Genomic DNA, 19668 nt, shown 5'->3' with positions numbered 1-19668 from the left:
TCAGTACAAAATGGCGGCCGTTCAAAGGTTTTATTTAAAAAAGATGTTTACTTACCAAATTTTTTCAGAGTAAATGTTCGAATTGTTCACCTCCGGTTATTTGACAGTTGGAAAGACGCTCATAAAAACATAATTCAGCAGGGAAACTTGAGGAATCCTCTGACATTCTTGAAGTATTCTTTGTCTCATTTAAATTTTGAGGCTTTGTTTTGTAGACGTTGTCCTTAAGGTAACCCCAAACAAAATGGTCTAATGGAGACAGATCTGGTGAACGCACCGGCCATTCTACAGATCCCGCCTTCTGATCCACCGTTGCCAAAAAACAGTGTTTAAATAGGCTCTTACGATGCCGCAGTGTGGGAGTGCTCCGTCCTGTTGAAACCAGATATTCTGGAAATGTTCTCCAAACCATGTTTCGAAATACCTGGTGTAATTTCATTGTCCAGCAAACGTTGTTATGATATTGCATTTAAATTTCCTTCAATAAAGAAAGGACCTACCAACTGGATACCTATCAAACCAAGCCAGACATTCACCTTTAGTGGGTACTGCGAATGTGCCTCCCGCATCCAGTGAGGATTTTAATTACTCCAGTAACGGAAATTGTGCCTGTTTACGCTTCCATTCAGCATAAATGAACACTCGTCTGAAAGCACAATCAATTTCGTTGTGATCTATTTTGGCTATCATATTTTTACAAAAAATTCTATACGTCGATCGAAATCATCTTCGTTGAGTTTCGTGCACCAAATGAACTTTATAAGGCTTCAAATTAGACCCTTTCAGAATTTTTTTAACAGACGTAACAGAGATGTCATAAGTTTGTGCTGCTGAGCGTAGGGACTCTTGCGGTTCTCAATAAATGACTGCAATACATCTAAAGAGTTGTCTTCGGTTGTCGCAGTAGCGGGACTTCCTGACCTATGACGATCGGAAACACTACCTGTTTCCATAAAGCGTTGAACAGTTCTCCCTACAGTTGTTCTAGAAATTGGCTGCGTCTCTTGAAAGTAGTCATTAAAATAAATGGCATGCTTCCTCGTGTGATCGTTTGTTGTTTCCCCAACCAACCATCTAAGAAGTGTTATACGTTCACGTTCGTCAAGCGACATAGTGTAGTTGAAGAACTACAAGCAGTACGACAAACTCTTTTGTACTAAAGCGCACTGATAGAAAGGTTGGACAGCACTACTAAAACAAGAAAACTAGAATAGCCTACTATGAATAGACTGGCTAATAGGAAAGTCCAAACTGCCACCCAAAGATAAAAAGCTTTCTAATTGTTACTGTTATCAGGTTTTCCCCGTTATCAATATATTAGGACCAAATTTGTAACCCTTGAGGATAACTAACGTCATAATTCACTTCTGTACAACTGACAAGCATAATGTAGTATTTAGCTGCAGTATTCGTTTGGTTGCAGTTTTGCTTTACTGGGGTTATGGCTACTAATAAAATGAAACCAAGTAAAACCTTTGAACAGCCGCCATTTTGTTCTAGATCAATCTTTTTGAGCTTGGTTTGCGGCATTAAACTCTGCTAGATAAGCCCTTTAAAATGATGTGCATATTGACCTATGCTTCTATTTAAAGATTTTCTTCTGACTCTTTGCGGGACGTCCCCATGATATCACAGAAACTGATATTTCCTTCAAAAAGTAGATTTTTAGGTAAAATGTTGATGTACCAAATCTTGTTGATTTATCTGTTATAGTTCAGGAAATATTATACCTGTGCAGGACTTTATGTACACCCTGTATAGTTTTAATATAAATATTTATTTATTGGCTATAACGCTGATACCAGTTGCCTGCTGTTAGTATAAGAACAAAGATAAAGTCGACGATTATTTCAGAAATATTCCAGCTCTCTTATAAGATCAGTTTGTTTCCGAGTAATCCTGTAAGCTTCTCAAAGTCACTAGTAGTTGAGTAAAGAGACTTAGTGTAATGTCGAAACTACGGATAAGATTTCCCCAATGATGAATAATTCATCGACTGCTGTTGGTGTTCAAATTATACTTCCAGATCAACCTCCAAAAGTTTCCACATACTATTAGAATATACAGGGTGTCTATAAGTTACTCGATCAAACACCACCATTTTATTTGTGAGGGAAAAAGTAAGGAATGTCATGTGTAGTGTAGTCATACTTTTCTTATTTTCCTGATAGTGTTTTGTATAAAAAACTAGATTCTTAAACTGAAAAAGGTTCAAACTAATTATTTGTTGGATGTTAATTAGCATTGATAACTCACTTAGTGTATTTTATGCCTATTTGTTTTCAAGTTATTATTATTTGAAAACATTATATGGCCGTTATATTGAATAAGATTTATCAAGTCTTTCTTTCAAAATAAGTCAAAACTACTTCAACAGCTTTGAACTTTTTATAATTTATTTAAATTAAAAATATAGTTTTTTAGAATACAAACAGAACGGAAACTAATCAAGATAAAACAAAATTTAAGAGATGTATTGGTCATTTTAAGTCTTAAATAAATTAGTGAAGTTGTACGAGTAATATACGGACACCCTGTATATAAATTAAGTATATAATTTATGGATTATGTATATACATATACAGTATATTTATATCTTATCTCCCGTTGTTTAGTTATGTCTATAACATAAAAATTATAAGTCTTCAAAGTGTTTAAAACTAGTTTACAATTACGAAAAAAGCACATAATAGATTAAAAAGAGAATTTCGCACCTCACATTAATTACGGTAGTAAAATAATCCCCCACTGCATTACAAATCTGAAAACATGATGTCAGACGACAAATGCCTTTTTTAGGCCCTTCCTGAGCGCCTTCACAGTTTTAAATGTGCGTACCAAATACTACTGTATACCTTTTTATCAGTAACTTTCTGAAGGCTCTAAACCCAATTGATTAAAACTTTTCTCATAGCAAGTGTAATTATTATGAGAAAAATGTTTAGGCTACTTTGTAAGATCCTCTAAATTACACATATATTGTTGTGAGTTTAGCAGACTTTTAAATACATATATATCGTCGCTCTCCATGAATGAATAAGTTTTTACCGTAGATCATTAATTTAGTTTACAATACGAGACTTAAAATAGATGCATAACACATGCAGGGTGTTCACCACCCCGCCATGGTTTTTTAGCTAAACTAGTTTTAGAGATAAATGTTTCAATAAAAAAATATGATATTGTGGCTAACACCTAGACGAGACATTTTCTTCTATTTAAACCTATATATTAAATTTAATTTCTTTAGCTCAACTAGTTTTAGGGATAATATTTGTTTTATACATAGCTGGCGGTTAGCAGCTAAACTAGATATTTATCGTCCTATGTCAATATAACATTTTATCTTGTAAATTATGAATACTCAACAAAAGAAGTTGACTCCCCTTTGTGAACACAATGTATATCTTATTCATAAAATATATTAAAAAACACCTAGTTTGTTAGATTTTAAATGAGATAAAATAATAGAATTAAAATCACATATACTTCAAAAAGAATTTTGGAAAATGATATACGTGACATCATGTTTATTTATTTCATTGATTAAAATAGGGTGAATAAAACAAGATTACGTCACAGCTTGTATGGGATGGCTTTGATAACCTCTTGAGGAGCGTCATCTCTTTAGTCACCAAGAAGTCTCTAGACAATACTTCACTATAGGATAAACAATTTAATACCAATAACAACGTACCTTCGATAAACAGTTCAAAATGTAGCCATTCACTAATATATTTTAGACTTCTACTAAGTCATCTTCTGGTGTTACTGTTGGTGTGAATAAATATCGAAAGCAAGAACCATCCGGAGTTGCCATAGTTTAAAATTAAAGAACACAGCACAAAACACAACGAATAAATCAATAGCAATTTGAAACACATTTTTATAGGCCTATCACTCACGAATATTAAACATGATACAACATCACGGCCTGCGCAGGAATACAGGACAACTGACACTAGGTGATTCCAGTTCCCGGTGCATCGACGTTATCAGCTGAGCCGTCGGTTGGCGAGACGCTCTTACAACGGACTAATGTGTTGAACACAAAATGGAAGCTGAATTGCAGCTTCTCATTAAACATGAGTTCCCCTAATGAATTTCTTTTAGAATCTTTATAAGGTTCATATTCTTTAAGCGTGTTTACTTACCTGACTTTGCGACATCGATGTCAAACTTCCAATTTTTCATTAATTCCGTTTATTGCGTAGTTCTTCTCATCAATCGAATTTTGAGCAGATGATAAAGTCTACTTTTTTAATTTATGTTTCGCTCAATTATCTTTAAATCTTTGGCTACACGACCTTTGGATCTGTCCGATGTAAAAACTAAGGCAATCTGAACAAGTTAGTTTATAACACTTCCAAGTTCTGAGACATACGTCTCAAAATGTTCCTAGCTTGGTTGCCTTGAAGACTAGGTCTAAACTATGGGATTTAAGATATTTTTCAGTGCAATGCTGTATTGTCGAGCTATACTCTACACGTATATACTTCTTGTCCTGCTTTTCAAGATCTACCCTGTTTGCTGTTCTGCTTTATCAAACTGACTACAGTTTGAACTGTTTGACGGTTATGTCGTTATTGCTATTAGTAAATCCGCAGTTCAAGGCTATAGAATATGAAAAATAACAAACTATATTTTTAAATGTATTAAAGGTACTTCAACCTTAAAACAGTACGTACTATAAGTACGTATTTGCATGTATTTGTTATTATTAAAGCTCAGGAACAAGAAGAATCTAGGAAGCTAAATATACTGAGCTCTGATCCAGTCTACTCCACGTGGATTATGACTACTGCATGCTCACAGTTTACTCCTTCTCGTGGAGTATGACTACTGCAAGACCACAGTTTACTCCTTCTCGTGGAGTATGAATACTGCTTGATCACAGTTTACTCCTTTTCGTGGACTATGACTACTGCATGATTACAGTCTACTACAAAACCTGAATCTAGCCCCATCTCAAGTTGGATCATTCCATGACAACAAAAAATATAGCGTGATATGTACTATTCACATCATGGTCTAACGAGTATTATAAAACTTTATCGAACTTATTATAAATTTTCAAATTGTGTGGAGTTAGATAATTTTATTCTTCTACATGAAGCAAATTCCAGTAATATTCCCATTGAATAAAATTAATATGAACTTATCTGTTTGATCTAGTTTAATAAACATATGTCTTAATACTAAAACTAAAAGAAATGTTTGAAGGAAGACAGACTTCACAGGGTTGCTTCCCAAACAAACAAAAGTGGCAGAGAGACAGTATAAAATGCGTACTACCAAAAGTACAGAGAAGGATAACTTCAACGTGGTGTAAGTATGTATATGTAGCATATTTTCTGACGTCGCTTGACACTTCAGAAAGAATCCAACCATACAAAAAAAGTAATAACTATATAATACTGTTCCATATATGTTATAGGTTACAGTGCTGGAAATTCATTCATGTTTTTTATTAATATAACAAGGTTTCAGAAATTCTAAAAATGTTGGACGTTACTATGGTATATTCTGAGGTAATATTTCACTTAGACAAATACTGAATTTCCATAATATATACTACAGCAGACAGAGTAATGTATGTGTGGCCAGTTTCGGACCAACGTGGGAGCCTTCCGACTAATTCAAATTAGAGGAAAACAGTGTTTTATTTCTTAATAACAAAACACGCCTCGTTAGAGATTCTCAATTTGTTGCTAATTGGTTATCCAGAATTGTGTCTGCATGAAGGGTTAGTTCTACTTTATCAAACCCTACTGACATGAATGTTCAGGGCACCCATTTTCGCCTGCTCAATCTACCTGCCCGTAGAGGCTTTGTTAGCATGCTGCAGGAGTATGTTGTTGTAGGCGGACATTTGGCCTCTAAACTAGCTTTGTCGGTTTGAAATATATCAAAGAGTCTGTCCTTCGAAAAAAAAATAAAATTGCTTATGATATTGAACACTTAGGTTCATATAAAAGTGTTCATATTAGTTTCATATAAAGTGCAATACTATTGTTTGAATATTAAAGATATTATTTAAGTTCCCATTTCAATTTTCAGTTTGAACAACACTGCTTGCTGATTATAAACATTCAATTATCTATATGTAATAAAATATATGGAAAATCCTTGTAGTTAAAACAAATAAAAATATTGCACTTTTAAGGACATCACATAAGACTTCACTTATTATATTTCCCGTCACTTTTAAAATAATTTATTCCTCAGTAATAATCAATCAATGACTTATGTCATAGTATCTTTCATTGCTTTTTCGTTAACGTTTACATTTCGTCACATTCATAACAGATATAATGCAATTAAGTTAACATATAGAGCTTATATCACGTATATTCGAATGTGAATGTGGAGTTTAGCTCCAGTTATCTTCCTTTGAGTGCAAACGTCTGGAATGTAAGAGAGTGTGAACTAGAGCTAAACTGAACGTTCATATTTTAATCATCTCTTCCCGCCATAGCTAACTTATATCAATTGTGCACCTGATGGAGGAAAAGAATATGTCTTTTTTACCAGGAATTACACTATAAATTTTTAATCGAGCTCTCTGACATAGAAACGTTGTAATGAGTTAATTTTGAACTCCCGTCACCAAATATTTTAATTTCTTCAGGCGAACATGACGACAGAATTCCAAGTGTCGTATAAATATTTAATTATGTTTTCAAAATGAGACACCTACCAAAATTCTACGATTTAAACCAAGAAACCCAAGGAATTCTTCATTTGTTAATGGGGAATTTAAAATCATGATGGCCGGCAGCATATCCAGCTCTTCATAGGTTCCGGCTCACACAGGCGCTTGGTATATGATTACAAACAGAAAAGTGATAGAAAGTTAGTCATGTTTTTGTTAGTATATTTTTGGATTGGTTTGAGCGTTTTTCAAAATCTATTACTCAAGGTAATTGGAAACATTTCATTTCCGACTGTACTCACGACATTCCGAGAAACGAGTAAACCTATATAGGACATTGAGATTGGGTATGACTCTCCATTCTACATGAGGTAACATCGAGTTGGATGATAGCAAATTTCACTGCAAGAGTTGCTCTGAATTTGGTAAATAATTTTACATTTATCTTATAGATTGTGAATTGGCAACGATAGACTCCTACTACATTTTAAATTGTGACTTGTAGCCAACGATATGAGCTACAGGACTTGAAATTTTGCATGCAACCTCAGCGAATCCTGTTACGCAAATCATAGTGTTGGGTACTCCTGTCTTGTTTTTCGGTAAACAATTCGATTTTTTCGAGACAGATTAAACAACAACAACTGCAGGAGTGAAGGCAGTATAACATGTGTTTTGACATCTGGAACAAAGTTGTAGAATACAAACAAAATCACTTACAAAGCGAAAACAATACACATTTCGTATATGTACGTTACTTCCTCGTTTAAAATGTCCGTTGAAACAAGCTCTCTGGTATTTACTTTAAAATTACACACGAGCAACGATGTTTTAAGCTTCTGCAAAACATACGTTTGTTTGTTTGTAAAACGCAGTTCATTTAATCCCTTTTACCGTCGATCCACACTTCGCTTTGAAGCTTTGAACAGCAAGGGGTTTTACAAAATCAACATTTAATACACACGTTTGTGTGTAGCATTTGCCAAAAATAGATAGCAAATCCATATAATTTCCACAGGCCATTAAGAAAGACCAGTTTATTAAATAAATATGTCGTCTTGTTTATCTTTTAGGTAAATTCGAAACAAAATAGTCAATCGGACTTATCCTTCCGTAAATCAATACCTATAAATAGACAAAAAACCGAACCACCTAATGTGAAAGTTGAAACACTCAAAGCTACGTTAGGTGCAATTTTTTATATTATTTAAATTCTTCGTATTTGCTCCATTATACTTAAATAAATGGGGTGTGGGGGGGGGGGGGGGTGGGGGGGGGGGGGGGTGGGGGGGGGGGGGGGTGGGGGGGGGGGGGGGTGGGGGGGGGGGGGGGTGGGGGGGGGGGGGGGTGGCCATAAGGTTAAATTTTCGTTCAGTTTTCTTAGAGTACAACAGAAAAAATGATATGCTTTCATCGAGCCTGTTAAACTTTCCATTTTGAATATGTAGCTTTTGAACTTCTCCTTATAGCAAACCGGACCCCAGCTTGACTGACAGTAAGTATTCCCTGGTAGTGGTGCCCCCCATAAGGTTTATCCTAGATACTCATATGCACAAGTTCCTTTTAGTCCAAGGTAGAACTCTGTTGATTTTAGAGTCAAAAGGTAAAACAATGGTTTCATCCTTTCATTATTATTGGGTGCTAACCATATTACATATAGTGTTACATTGGTATTACATAGATGTTACATTGGTATTACATAGTGTTTACATCGGTATTACATAGTGTTTATTCTCAAAATTTCTGTTTAATTTTATTTATGTTTTTTCCAGTTTCATAAGGTTCTTGTAACCTCTTTTTGGTTTTATTTTCACTTACATATAATATACACCCAGATACAACTTAATCAGAGCTCTGAGAATAAAGCAACCAATTTTTAATGATCTTTCCAATTTTTTCACCATCAAAGGTGAGAAGGTCTCACTAGTTACAAGGAAATGATTTTAAAATTAAAAAATATGTTAATCAGCATGGCATGATACTTGCAAGGCATTAAATGAATACTGGAATGAAAAATTACAAGCTCATAACTATTTTGAGTTATGAAGGAGAAAATGGCCAACACCAAGTTGAAACTTGAAAAGATTACAAACTTCTTTTGATCTGTTAATGGGTGTATAGTTCTACTTTTCAGATTGACATATACAAGTACAAAGAAAAAAGCTGCATGTCAATAGTAGCACTAGTGAATTAGATTGTTATAAAAGTCCGTGACCAGAAGGTAAAAACAAACCAAAAGTAAATAAGAGCAAAAAATCATTGCTCTTATCAATGTTTCCCTTTAAAAATAGTTAAAGTTACTACATTTGACATAAAACTTGCAGATCAACTAATGATTGTCTAAATTTTGACATGGAAACCATTTGTATTTCTTCAGCATACTACCTGGATCACATGGCTTTCCTCCAGTCACTCTATAATAGTTTTTATGTGCACAATAAAGGTTAATATTGTTGAGCTTAGTTTGACTGTGAATAACATGAATTTGCTCAAACATGTCAGATAGAGATTGGAATGTATTATTTGTTTTTCTGACATATACACAATAAACATGTATTTGTACAGATGGAAGCTACTGATCCCTTAACCACCGCCCCTTTAATAGATTTTTGGTATATGGAAACTTTTGTTTTTTGGCTATAAATATACACCTTTTTACATATTTTCTTGTTTGTGGCAACAAGGCAAACTCAACATTGGCGTCGGAGAATATAATTAACTTGGACCATCAGTGGTCATACATGTGCAACGCCTATTAAATTGCGTGCAAAGCAGCGGAGTAAGTGCTAGTAGCTGCAGATATAAGAGACAATGTAGTATATACATTTTATGTTTTAAATTTAAAGACTTTTTATGAAACCGAAATTTGCTGTCCTTTGACAAACCAAAAGAACCAAACACAAACCATTTTTTTCGTTTTGTTGTTTCTTTTGTTTCTGAAAGTATGCTTATCAAATCTGTGTATATATGTGTGTAGTGTGTGTAAAATCTACACAGTAGAGTTTATCGACCAATATCAGTTGTACCCACATTATCAAAAATCATAGAAATATTAGTTCATGATCATTATTAGCATATTTAGAAAACAATTATTACCTTGATGTATCGCAATTTGGTTTTAGAAAGGGTAAATGCACCATAGATGCAATAGATTGCACTAATTAGAGAAGTTGTGAGTGCCTTTGAGGACAAGGCCTTTGCTCAGGCCACCTTGTGTGACCTGAGCAGGGCTTTTGACTGTGTGGACCACAACAAACTAGTCCTTAAACTAAATTATTATGGTGTGACAGGAAACTCCCTCTAAGTTTTTTCAGTCATACCTATCAAACCGAAGGCAAAAAGTATGTGTTGATGGAAACTGGTCAGATGAGGCAAAAGTGTCTACTGGAGTGCCCCAAGGATCGGTTTTGGGCCCTCTGTTGTTCTTATTACAAATAAATTATTTACCAAAAAATATCAAGGCCAAATCTTTATTATATGCAGATGACACAAATTTTATTAACATAAACTCTAATTTCGATGAATTACAAGATCTTGTTCGAGAGACTGTACAAGAGGCCTATGTGGTTTAGATCCAATGGATTAGTGCTCAATGAAGCTAAGACTCAGAATATTATATTCAGCTTAAAACAAACACCATCAGATGATGCAATGAATGCTTTTTTTACTATTGTAAAATTTTTAGGTATCTATATCGATAGTACTTTGACTTGGAATTCCCTTATTGAGTACATATCCATATGGTTTGTCTAGGGTAATTTTTTCTACTCAGGCGATTATTGTTGTGTGTGCCTGAAAACTATGTAAAATAAGCTTATTATGCATTTTTTCAATCAGTTTTAAGATATGGTTTAATAATCTGGGGAAACAACAGTAAGATTGAAGACATTCTAATTCTGCAAAAGAAAGCTGTGCGAGTGATAGCGAGGGCCCATTCTCTGGACCACTGCAAGCCTCTGTTCATTGAACTTAAATTACAAACTGTGATAAATCTCTATATCTTTGATTTAGCTACCTATTTACTCAAAAATGTTCAAACTCTCACTCTAAGAAGTGATATACACAACTACTAGTTAGATCATGTTAGATTAGCCAAATCTCAAAATAGTCACATTATAATTTCTCAAAAAATCTTCAATAAAGTAAAAAAAATGGCAGATAAGTATCCCACAAAAATATTTCAAAAGAAACTGTACCATTGGCTTTTGAAAAATGCTTTCTATATCCTATCCAAGTTTTTTAATTACAAGGATATTAAATTTTAGTTTAATAATGTATACGGGATCCATTGCACAGCTCGCTAAATCTGTTATACTACAATATTGAAAACATGTATTTGTAAACAACAATGAGATTTCAGTAAATTGTTCAATTTTAATCTAGAAACTGTCTTATTTTTATTCAGTACTGTAAATTTCATCTGTAGAATCTTTATATTGTAACCTGTTATCCTAAGATTTCAGTTTGTTGTGCTAGTATTGTAGTAATTCACGCGCAATCAGTTAAAATATCTTTTAATTTAATATCTGTTAAACTTATAAAATTTTTTGTTGTTAAATTATTTTAAAATCTCTCTTTGTTAAAATATTGTCTTACATTATGATATTAATATTCAAAGAATAATTTTAAATTGTAATGATATCTTAAAAATTGAATAGTTTGGTTTTATTGCTTGTTTCTGACCATGTCATCTAGACAATATTACTGACTTAGTCAATGCATGTCATAAAAAATGCATGTAAAAAGGCAAATAAAGATTGATTGATTGATTGTGTACTTCCTGAAGACTTGAAAAAGATAGACCGGAAACACTTCAGACAAACCCTTAAGAACTGGCTACTGGATCGACCATTTTACTCGCTAAAACGAATTCTACAGAAGGAGGACCTAAGACCAACAAATCAAATCAAAATCAAATCAAAACATCCTTTAATAACATGTTCATTGAGAACAGAAATGGTGTCAATTATACATAGTCATAATTCAAATCACATAGAGATACAAATTATACATTTGTAAATGAGTCAGTGAAATGTTTTAACAGATAAAGCGTTCTTTGGAATCGTTTTAGTCATGTTGAAGGAACTCGTTGATGGAGTAAAAATGGACGTTTCGGCCAACCAGCTGTGAAGTCTTGATTTCAGCTTGCTTCCACTTCCTGTTCTTATGTCCCTTGGTAGACGGTTGAAGAATTTAGCACCTTTATATGTGGTTTTTTTTCTCATATTGAGTGAGGCGATGTTGTGCTGGGAGGTTGTAGAGGTTGGCAACAACAAGACAACTAGAGTTTGCTGAGGACACATCTATATGTATATAGTTGTTTGGTGTATATGTATATAGGTGACAGTTTATTTATAATTTTATATTATTACAGTCAGTGAATTGACATTATACAGTGTATTAAAATGTTTGCTTCAAATATAAAGACCAAACTGGGATATACAGTTTGAAATTTAATAAACCACTTTAAGATTTAAATTAATATATATGCCATTTACTATTATAGGAGGTGAAAGCACATGTTATTTTTAGTGGAAGTGTACCTGTGATTTTGATAGGTTTGAGTGAACTCACGGCTTCAAAAGTTATTGGAGCACTCAACACATGAAACTGGGTCTGTTATTTATAAAGATTTGTTAGAGACTTACAGAAAATTTATCAACTGAAATGTTAATATTGACAGGAAGTTGTACACTGCATTTGACTCCTGTAGTACAGTAACAGACAGTCATTCTCAATCAAGCAGAAGTTAACCTGAAAAACCAATTGCCACATCAAACCTGTAGTAACAGGTCAAGGTCAAGTCAGCTGTTGGCCACCTGACTTTATCTCTACTCTCTGTGTCTTCTGCTCTGACAGTGTCTGCTTTGTTTACATTGTTTTGTTTACATTTGAACTTTTCAGGCACATATTGACTTTCATTGGAAATTAATATACTGATTAAAACTAGACACACATTGCATGTTCTAAAGGCTGATTATTTGTAATTTGTGTGTACTTAATTAATTGGTTACCTGTTTATTATTTATGAATTAAGTCATTGTAAAATTGGTAATCAGTTGTGGAAATTGTTACAAATAATACTATGGCCAAATATCCTTGTGGAATATGCGAGAACAATGTAAGGTCAGCTGGAATTTTATGTACAGGATCTTGCCATAAATGGGTCCATTTTAAATGTGCTGAGCTAACTCTACCTGATATAAAGATTATGGAAAAGGAAGACTTGTTGGGACAGTGGACATGTTCAAGATGTAATTTGAACTCTACTGAAGGCAGAAATATACTATCTTCTGAAAATAGCCAAGAAAACTTTGAACAGTTAAATGGTTCCTCACTAGCCGAAGAGATAAATAAGTTCAATTTTACAGGAGAATGAAGAATTAAAACAAGAACTCCATCAAGAAAAAAATAAAACTTCTATTTATGTACTAGAACTTGAAGACAAGTTAAAAGATTATGAAGAGAACATTGAATCAATGAAAAATCTGTTTCATGAGAGAGAAAAGCAACTATTAAATGAAATAAAATCTTTGGAGCAGAAACTAAAAAGCGAAAAAGAAGCAAATGAAAACTTTATTATATATGCTGAAGAGGAGGCCAGGGGCAATTTAAAGGAGGGCTGTTTTCAGTCTGGGAATTGTAGACGTTGTGTGATCTATAAGGAAGAAACAACAAAAATGCTTGACACAATACGCACCCTAGAGAGTATAATTAAAAACCCTACAAGAAAAAAGTTCAAGTCAACAAAAACAGCAGAATCCTTCAAGTCCGAAAAAATTTGCCTGCTTTAATTGCTTTCCCCCTCTTACCTATAATAACAATCAAAAAACCACCTTCTGTTGATACTGAATGGCAGGAAGTTTACACAATCTCTGGTCAGGAGGCAACAGCGAGCATTTAAAGCCAATTCAGGCATTGTCAAGTCCAGATTTCACTTCAAAAAATTCCTTTGAAGTGCTCCAAAGTGATTTCGAAGGTGACAAGTCTGATGTAAGTGATTGTATCATCATACCTAACACTGTCAATACTTCAAACGTAGGTTCACAGACTCACACCTGGAGGAAAAACCCATAGAAAAGACTCGTCTGCTCAAAAAGGGGAAAGATGCCACATTAATACAAGAAGAAGTAGCCAAACAAAACAAAAACTGCTATTATGTGCTGACAGCCATGGCCGTGATTTAACATTTCACCTAAAATAAACACTCTATAAATCGTTGGATGCTGTTGGTTTTGTTAGGGCCTGGTGGTTTGGACCACTGAGCAGATTTTTGAATTTTGATAACATTGATGGTGAAGAACTGGGTCCTAATGATGTGCTTGCCATTGCATGTGGATCTAATGACGTTTTCCGCAATGAAGCTCAAAGGGCAATCGATGCAATTAGTGAAACATTGGACAAATACAGCGGTTTTTAGAATAGTTTTAGTAGATTTGCCCACTAGGCATGACTTAAAAAATTGGTCATGTGTTAATAAAGAGATTAGAAAATTCAATAAAAACCTAGAAACTACTGTATTAGTCAAGAGTTTCCTAATGTTTCTCTGGTTAGGGCTAGTGGAGCAGATAGATATTTACATACTCGCCACGGCATGCACTTAAATGCAAGAGGCAAGTACTGGCTTGCTAAACTAATTTGTGAGGCACTGGAGGAGACCAAGGAGATAGAAGTGTCTAAGATCTATGGTACAGTCGGCATCCGGGGAACTGTTTCACAGTTGCCTTCATCACAGGAAGCATGTTCTAACAACACTGGTGAGAGAGCACCACAGGATATGACTAACTCCAACGCTGATGGTGATACGTGTGCTACAGCCTTCACTTCGACTTCTGAGCTTCTCATATCAGAATCAGAATCAGAATCAGAAACCATTTATTAGTCATATTCCTTGAGAACAGATTAAAAGTCAAAAAAAATAGTGTTTGTGTGTTATAATGGTGTAAGTGTTGTGTTTGTGATACTTAGTTTCTGGCATGATTTTAGTCAGTCCACGGTTGAGGGTCCCTCCTCCAGTTTTTGAATTCTTCCACTGTGTAGTAGGGACGGTCGAGGAGCCAGCGTGAGATCATTTTCAGCGTCTTTCCTTTCTTCACTTCTTCAGGTAGGATGTTCCAGAAATTAGAGCCTACATATGTGGGTTGCTTTTCAAACATTGCTAGTCGATGTATTGGCAAGGTAAAGTTATTTGCTGTTCTTGTGTTGTGATTGTGAGTTTCATTACCTCTTGTTGGGTTTTGCCGCACAGCAAAGAGTATTGTTTCCAGTATATATAAGTCTATTACAGTGAGGATTTTCTGTTCCTTGAAGGCCTCTCGGCAGGAGTCTCTGGGTCCCAGACCAGTGAGGATGCGAACAGCTCTTTTCTGGAGCACTAGGACTCTCTGGAGGTTTGCCTTGGAGGTTCCTCCCCAAACCACAAGCCCATACCTGAGGTGCGATTCGAAGACGGCATAATAAGCAGTCTTCGCCATGTCTTGATTACAGACGTGAGTGAGTCTCCTCAGTACATATAGGGCAGAGCTAAGTTTGCTGCATAGGTTTTTTATATGGTCAGTCCATGTTAATTTGTCGTCAATTGTGACCCCAAGGTACTTAACTTTTCCAATTTGTTCTAGGTCTGGTAGCACGCATACCTCTTCTTTTGCTCTTCCAATGATTAGCTGCTGGCTCTTTTTTTCATTTAATATTAGGTCATTTCTCTCACAGTATTGTTGTGCCATATTGACAGCAATGTATGACCCAACCTCAATGTGTGCAGGTGTTCTGTTTTTCAGTAAAAGCACTGTATCATCCGCAAACATTAGTGTTGAGCAGAGATTATTTAGGTAGTCTGGCAGGTCATTGACAAAGATGATGTAGAGAACAGGTCCCAGGACTGATCCTTGTGGGACTCCTCTCTGTATGGGCAATGGTTTTGACTTGATTTTCTTTTTTTACACCATCTGCAGTTCTAGTTTATTTCAACTGTTTGGTTCCTTCCTTGTAGGTAGCTTTTGAACCATTTGGCAGTTAGGCCTCTGACTCCCAGTTTATTCAGTTTACTTAGTAACATCTCATGGTTGATACAGTCAAAAGCCTTACTGTAGTCTAGGAAAATTGCTGATGTTGAGTTTCCTTCTTCTGTAGCTTGGATAATGAATTCAACGAGGCTGGCAATCGCGGAGGTTGTGGAGTGCCCCGCTGTAAAACCATGTTGTCCCTTCATGTGAATGTTGTTTATGGTGAAGTGATGTAGAAGTCTGGTCAATACAATTTTCTCTAAGATCTTAGAGAAAGTAGATAGTAAGGATATTGGTCTGTAGTTCCCCTGATCGGTAGGATCTCCATTTTTGAGTTTCGGGTACACTCTGGCTAGCTTGAGTTTTGCGGGGAAAATACCTTGCTCTAGCGATTTGTTCATTATGTTAACTAGTGGCTGTACCAATTCTTCCTCACATTTTTTCACTATTGCTGGAGATATCTCGTCTGGACCAGCGGAGTGTTTTGTTTTCATTGTCTTTATTATCTTGCTCACTTCCTGGTTGTCAGTTGGCCAGAAGAAGAGGCTACCAAGTATTGAGTCATCTAGTGTGTGTGGTACTTCTTCTAACGTCAGGTCTTTCAATATTTGCCAAGGTATCGTTGGCTATATTCACAAAGAATGAGTTCAAATGGTCAGTGATCGTAGCTGGGTTTTCTATTGTTCTCCCATTAACATGTAGTTTGTACAGTTCATTTTCCACAGCTGTTATTTGACCTTTCTTTATTGATTAATTTCCACATAGCTTTAGATTTGTTGTCTGAGTCTTTAATAAAATCTGCTGCTCTTTGTTTTCTTACATTTTTTAGGTGGAGATCGTATTCTTTTTTCCTTGTATTAGCGTCGATCTTATTTTTGCTCGCTCCCCGTAAGAGTATAGGTTTCTTTGGCTTTGAGGAAGCTGTCTCTCTTCAGCTTTAGTTCATAGTCATGTATCTGAGGCTTTCGTTTTTGTGAGATTTGTTTTCTGATATTGGGGCATGCTATATTTAAGTTATATGTGAGGGTTTCTATGAAACAGTCGTAAGAGGATTCAACAGACTCTTGTCCGTTTACATCTTCCCAGGTTTCCTTTTGTAGGAGGTGTTTCAGCAGCAGTATATTCCTGTTACTGAATTGTCTTCCCTCTATTACTGTTGTGGGTAGTTGAGACTTATCTTTATCATAGATGCTGCATAGCTGGCCTGTGTGATCTGAGACATAAGCTTGTATTACTGTAGCTCTTATTTTGGAGTCCGGTTGATTTGTGCAGATCATGTCTATTGAAGTGGAGCTGTGGTCTGTAATCCTGGTTGGTGGTAGGTTTAGCCTGATAATGTTGTAACTGGTAAGTGTATCATTTAAGATTGATTGTTTCGGGCCAGTGCCTAGACAGTCAACATTAATGTCTCCCATTACTATTACTGGGCTCTTCCATGTTGGGATTTCCTCCAATACATTTGACAGGGTATCTACTGCTGTGGTAAAGTCTCCTTCAGGTCTGTACACCCCAATGATGTGGTAGTCTGTCTTGTCTATGGTGATTTTTATTCCTGCCACTTCACATATAAGCTCAGTGCTCCAGTCTGCTATGTTTAAGTTGGATGTGCTACCTGCTAGATCTTCCCTAACATAGATGGCTGTCCCTCCTTTGAGGTGATTCTCTCTACTGAAGCTCTCCATAAGGACATAGCCGTCTAGTCTTGTTTCCTTCAATTTATTTTTGTTTAGGCCATGTTCAGTAAGTACCAGCACATCGGGATTCATAATTTGTTGTAGAGTGTCGTTTAGTATATCTACCTTGTTCGATATTCTATCTACATTTTGATGGAATACTCTCAGTACTTCTATATCCCTTTTACTATTTCTCCGTTGTATTTTCTGTGGTGGTGTGAGTTGTGAAATTTTCTTGTTTTGTATCTGTATTCTTTCCACTGGCGAAGGGCTAAAAAAGGTTTCTTAGTTAGTTTTGTAGTAGTTCTATTTGGAGTTTGATGAACAGGTTTTGTTACCGGCGTTATGGTTTGTTTTGAGGCAGTAAGTATTTCATTCCGCAGTTTCCTGGCCTTGTCAATATTTTTGTTGAAGAAATCTTGGTATGTTTCACCATCCTTTAGTTTTGTGGATGTATGGGGTGGTTTTTTTTTCCCCTGAGGGGGAAACTTGAGAGGATTGAAATGGAGAGCTACAGTTTAGGTTCGTTTCAGCCACGGTAGACATGCGCTTTTCAGCTGCGGTAGTAGGCGATGTCTTGGATCCTGCAGTCGTAATTTTCTCATCAGCCGCAGTAGCCATGTTTGTGTCAGTCAGGGTATTCCAAGTAGTCTTTACTGAGGTTTTTTTCAGAACTATTTGTTGTAATGTTCATAGTCTTTTCTGCTGCGGTAATCACAGGTGTCCTCAGCCGTGGTAGGTATGTGTGTCTCGGAGTCAGTCTCCTCAGCCGAGGTTGTTGTGGGAGTCATGAATAGAATCGACTCAGGTGTCCCAGTCACCTCTTTCTGATATACTTGTGCGTATTTGGCAGCTTGGAGAGAGACACTATAAACATTAGTTTTTCTGTCTGTACATTTTATTTTCTTAAGAGATTGACTATTTTGCATTGCAGTGGACAATTTATTTTCCTGGCTCAAATCAGTCTTCAGAAACCTGAGCATTGCCTCCATCTGGTTAAGTTTAGTTTTAATTTCTTCAAGGTCAATCAAAAGTTGTGCTGAGCTTACAGAATATTTTGTGTTGTCACTCACTGGGGTATTGGTTTGTGTGTATGAGTTCTGGTATGTTTTATTTATTGCGCCCTGACTTATAATTTTCTTTTGTAGAGTAAGAATTGTATTTTTCTGTTCGTCTATTGTTTTTGATTGATTGTTGATGAGTTGGCATAGTTCAAGGTCCTGCTCCTCAGAGATAGCTTGTGTTTCTTGACGGAGTTTCTTCTCTTCTTCAAGTCGATCCTGTAATTCAGCAGTCTGTTGTAGTAGCAATTCAACTTTGTCAATGTACTTTCTTTTCATTGGTTTTCCATTTCCCCTAACTTTGATTCCATTATCAATAATCTGGTTTCTAGTTTAAACTTTGCTTCTTTTAGGACATTATTTTCTTCTAACAGGGCTGATCCAATTTTCGCAGCCATCTGTAATTTATGGTCATCGTTACTCGAATCTTCTAAGAGATTACTTTCAATGAGGCTATTTTCAAGTTCCACAATGGAGTTGTTGAAAGTGCCCAAATTTCCTGTTAAATTTTTATTAGTTTTTTGCTTAAAAGTACAGGGATGAGAGTCTTCTGTTTCATTCTCCAGTGGGCTGCTGTTTATAGGTTTTTTTGAGGCAATTTCAGCCAGTTTTAGGGCCTCGTTAAATTTTTTCATTTTTAAAATTGTCAGGTTTGATTTTGCCATGAATTTTTTTATACTCCGAATACTGACATATTTCGTTCAGTTTGACAAAGGCAGTAGTATTATCACCAAAAAAAAGTGACTTGGTACTTTATATTTTTTTTCGATTTTTTTTATTTCTTTGATTACAGCTGGCCAATAGGGATAACCTTTTATTTTAGCAAATACTAAGCTGCCTACTGAGTACAAAGTGTGTGCTGACATATTGTTGGTGTCCATAGTCATTAGTTTTGTATATATATATATATATATGGCTTATGTGGGCTATGTCTTGGCTTATATCTATCTATTATCAATTAGTTATGTATAGTATTTATTGATCTCTACACACGACTAACCAGCCAAGCAGTTTATGACAGGTGTTCTGGTTATATAGCTGTGTGCAGTTGTTTAGCTTTGTCTACAGTTGACAGACATTTGAATACAGATGTCTGGTTATGAGAAGATATGCAGTTGTTAAATTACAACTTGTCTGGATGTTATAAATGTAATTCGTTAAGGTTTAAGGTTGCCCTCAGGCAGTACTTGTCTGCCAGTGCACACAGACTGACAGTCACTGTAATGTGTCAGCAGTCACATAAGTGTGATAGTGGTGTAGTGTCTCAGATGAATATT

This window comes from Homalodisca vitripennis, chromosome 6, assembly GCF_021130785.1.
Source record: "Homalodisca vitripennis isolate AUS2020 chromosome 6, UT_GWSS_2.1, whole genome shotgun sequence".
NCBI lineage: Eukaryota > Metazoa > Arthropoda > Insecta > Hemiptera > Cicadellidae > Homalodisca > Homalodisca vitripennis.
The sequence above is the reverse complement of the archived record's forward strand: the minus strand, read 5'-3'. Positions refer to the sequence as shown.